General features: G+C 24.1%; 1 protein-coding gene across 1 annotated transcript in view; it reads right to left on the minus strand.

Annotated features, from left to right (window-relative positions):
* LOC122259135 (ras-specific guanine nucleotide-releasing factor 1) overlaps positions 1-5000 on the minus strand; it is a 99889-nt gene that overhangs the window by 62249 nt on the left and 32640 nt on the right. The gene's annotated exons all lie outside the window — the stretch shown is intronic.

The raw sequence follows: 5000 nt of genomic DNA on the forward strand, positions 1-5000 counted from the left end.
GGAAGGTGAAACAACTACGTCACATGTTGCCCAACATTCAATTAGTTAAGTAAATCAGTGTCCAATGCATTATTAAGATAAGGTAAGGTTGATTGGCTGATCAGGAATTTTATCACTTAAAGTGGCTTTCAGTCACCTGAATGAAAACAGATATGATGCAAGGGCCATTGTACAGGTTGTTGTTCAAATAAATGAATCAAGTAGGATTAATAACGTTAATGGCGGTTTGGTGCCACGTAAGACTATGTGGTCGATTTGTATATATGTGGACAAACATACACAGACGTGAGCACTTATATGCATTTTCTTAGAAATATTACTATTATCATTATCTAATACAATTATCGTTGTTATTATTATCACTATTATTATTATCATCACCAATATCCTTTTTATTCCCATCATTATCATTAACATTGTTATTATCATTACTATCATTATCTTTATTATTACTGTCATCATTGGTATCATTATCATCATTGTTATCATTACTATTCATATAATTGCTATCCTTAATATTATTATTTTTTTATCATTAACATCATTTTTATTGCCATTATCATTAATATTATCAATATCAATATCAATATGTCATTATTATTATTATTATCATTATTATTATCATTATCATTACTATTACCATTAGCATTACTATCATCATTATCATTACTATTACCATTAGCATTGTTTCTGTTATTAACATTGTTATTCTTCATTTCATCAGTATCTTCATCACCATTATCATGATTATTATCATTGATACCATTGTAAATATTACCATTGTCGCTATAATCATTATTATTAGTATCAACATTATTAATGTGGTTATCAATGTAATCATCATCATCATCATCATCACCATAATTTTCAATAAGGTTATCATTATTATCATCATTATTATCATTATTATTATCGTTACCATCATCCATACCATTTTTTCATAATCATTATCATCATTATTATTACCATTATTACTTTTACTATCATTTTCATTGTTATTGTTCTTGTTACTGTTAATATTATTATCACCATCCTCATTTATCATAATTATATAATAATATCACTATCATCATCATTAATATTATTCTTATCATTATCACTATCATTATCGTTATCATCATTATTACCGTTATCATCACAATCATCATCATCATCATCATTATTTTTTCTACTAGCAATAATATCATCATTATCATTATCTTTATTGTTACCATCATTAATATCATCATTATTGTTATTAATGGTGAACGTTTTCATTATTGCTATAATTATTATCATCACTATCATTATCATATCTATCATTATTACTATTATCATAATTATTATTGGTGTTGCTAGCATTAAGATCATCCTTGTTATCATTATGATTATTATATTGTCATCATCATCATTATCACTGTTATCATAATAACAATTATCATAAATAGTAGTAATAATATTAATATCATCATTATCGTTATAGTCATTATCATTATCATAATTATTACTTTTATGATGATTATTACTATCATTGTACTGTCACCATCATTATTTTACTTTTTCCCGTGATTATTATCATATTATCATAATCATTTTATCGCTATCATTATTATTATTATTATCATCATCATCATCATCATCACCATCATCAACATGATAATGATTAAAATATAATCATAATATCTATAATGATAATAACATTAATGGTAATAATAATAATGATGATAATGGTGATGGTATTAGTAGTGATGATGATGTTGATAATGATAGCCATAACAATAATAATGATAATAATAGTAATAATAATAATAATGATGATAATAATAATACTAATAATAATGATAATATCATTGATGGTCATAACAATAATAATCATGATCATAATAATAATGATAATGATTATGCAAATAACAATGATAACAATAACAATAATAATGATATTGATGATAATGATCATGATGACAATGATACTAATTATAATAACAGTAATGATTATAATGGTAATATCAATACTAATGATAACAATGATCCTAGTGATAATGATAACAAAAATAGCAATGATGATAATGAGGATGATAACAATAACAAAAAGAGTAACCATAATAATGATAGTAATGATAATAATGATAAGTACGACGATAATATAAATAATCATAAAATAATTATAATAGTAATGATAATGCTAACAATAATAAAGCTAACGATTAAAATAATAATGCTAATGATAATGCCAATGGTGATCATGATAACACCAATAAAGATGATAATGATCATCATCATAATGATTATGATAATAATGATAATAACAACGATAATATTGATAATAACACTACTAATAGTAATGATTATAAAAAGGAAAGTATTGGCAGTAGCGATGATAGTAATGATAATGATGATAAGGGCATTAATCATAATTATGATAAGGATGAGAGCAATAATGATAATAACAGTTATACTAAAAATGGATAGTAATAACTATGATAATCGTAGTAATAATGTTAATGATACAACTACTACTTCTGATACTACTACTAATGATAACAATAATGATAATAATAATAATTTTAATAATGATAATGATGGTAATAATATTAACAATAATAATGAGGAGGGTGAAGATAATTAACGAAAATGGTGATAATGATAACATTAATAATGGTTATAACAAAAATGATTATGATGATAATAAGAAAAAATGATGATAATAATAATAGCAATGACAATGATGACAATAACATAAATAATGATAATAGGTATGAGCATGAAGATGATAATAAATATGATAATGATATTAATAATGATAATGAAACTATAACAAAAGTATAAACTATGATAAAATCGAATGACAGTATTAGGAAAAATGACAATGATCAAAATGGTAATGATAATAATGATAATAATAACAATGATAATAATAACAAAAACAAAAATAATAGGAATGGCGATTACAGTAATGCTGTTATGATGATAATAAAATAATAGTGATGAAAACAACAATAATAACAAAAATGCTATCAAATCAAATGCTAATGAAAGTACTAATAATGATGATAATAAAATGATAATAATGACAACAACAATAACAGTATCAATGATAGTTATAGTAACAATAAGGATAACGATAGTAATTATGATGACAATGGTAGTGATAATGATGATAAGAGTAATAATGATAATGATGATAAGAGTGATAACGATAATGATGAAAATGATAATAACAATGACAATGATAATAATGATAAGAGTAATAATGATAATAATGACAAGAATAATCAAAAATATGAAAATGATAAAGATAATGGTAACAGAAGTAGTAGTAGTAATATTAGCAGTGATAGTAGTAGTATTAGATATGATGATGATAATGATATATATGATAATAAAGATATTGGCAGTTGTGGTGTTACGTAATAGTAGAAGTAATATCTGTTGTAGTAGATATAATAATGGTGACGATAATGATAATAATGATGATAATGATAATAATGATAGTAATAATGACTGAAATGATAATGATAATGATAATAGTGTCGATAATGATGATGATGATGATGATGATAATACGAATAATGATAATAACAATGATTATAATAAAGATATTAGTAAAAGTGATGTTGACAATATTAATGATGATACTAATGATAGTGATAATAATAATGATAATGATGATGTTGAAACTAATGACAGCAATAATGATAATGCAAGATAATAAAATAAGTAGTAGTAGTAATGATAAAAACATTAATGATAATAAAGATAACAATATAGTAATAATGATAATAATCATAGTAATGATAATGAGGATAATGATAATGGCAATATTGATAATAATTATGATAATAATGATGAAAATGAAAATAAATATAATAGTTATGATAATGACAAAAGAAACAATGATAATAAGAATAATATTGATAATGGTAATGATTAGCAATAATGATAATAATAACCATGATTGTTATTAATATCAATATTACCACTGGTATCATTGTTATTATCAGAATTATGGTGATAATAATTATAGTGAGGATAAAAACAATGATAGAAATAAAAACAAAGATGATGATGACAATACTTATATCATGAAATGATAGTAGTAATGATAATAATGGTGATAATAATGGTCAAATAATAAAGATGGTAAGAATTATGATATGAATAGTGATGGCAATACTGATTACATATAATAATGATAGTAATGATGATAATGACCATAAAATTATAATGATGACGATAGTAATGATGATAACAATATAGATTATAGCATAATGATATCATAAGTATCATTAGGGGGAAAATAATAATAATAATAATTTGATGCAAAAATGTGATAAAAAATTGAAAGTGAAACAATGAAAAAAAAATCAAAGTAAAAGTAATGGAAAATCGTGAACAAAAAGATGTGAAGATGACGAAAAAAGTGATTATAAAAAACGATAAGCGACGAAAAAAAGTGGGAAGAAAAACTGAAAGTGACGGAAAAGAAGTGAATAATTAAGGAAATAACAAAAGTGTCGGAAAAAGTGAAAACGAAACAAAGTGAGAAAAAATAACGAAACAGAAGTAAATGGAGAAGAAATTTAGAGAAAAAAAAACAAACTAAATGTGAAGTTGACGAAAAAAAAATGAAAATGAAAAAAAAAGACAATAACTGAAAGTGACGAAAGTGAACCTCTGCTTTTTCTCCGCCCCTGGGAAATCATTGAGGAAAAGAGAAGTACTTTGTAAATTACATAGAAGAGAAGTACGCTTACGGCATACATAATGAAGAAATATATCGAGAAAAGGTCAACTGTTGCTGAAGAAAGACAAATGGTTGAGCACTTGAGACTGGCTGTTGCAAAAGGAAAGTTCATAATTTCTAATCGCAGATAATCAAGTCTAAATGTCTGTGGGCGTGGTCATGTTTCGAGTATTTTTCCGATTATTACCGAACACTGCAAGAAAACGAAAACTCGCCGTGTGTGCAGTCGATTAGATGAACAATTCTTAAGAAAATAGTAAAGAGATAAATAAAAAAA

Source organism: Penaeus japonicus, unplaced genomic scaffold (genome assembly GCF_977035675.1).
Source record: "Penaeus japonicus unplaced genomic scaffold, GWHDUDI00000001_assembly GWHDUDI00000032, whole genome shotgun sequence".
In the NCBI taxonomy this organism is placed as follows: Eukaryota; Metazoa; Arthropoda; class Malacostraca; order Decapoda; family Penaeidae; genus Penaeus; species Penaeus japonicus.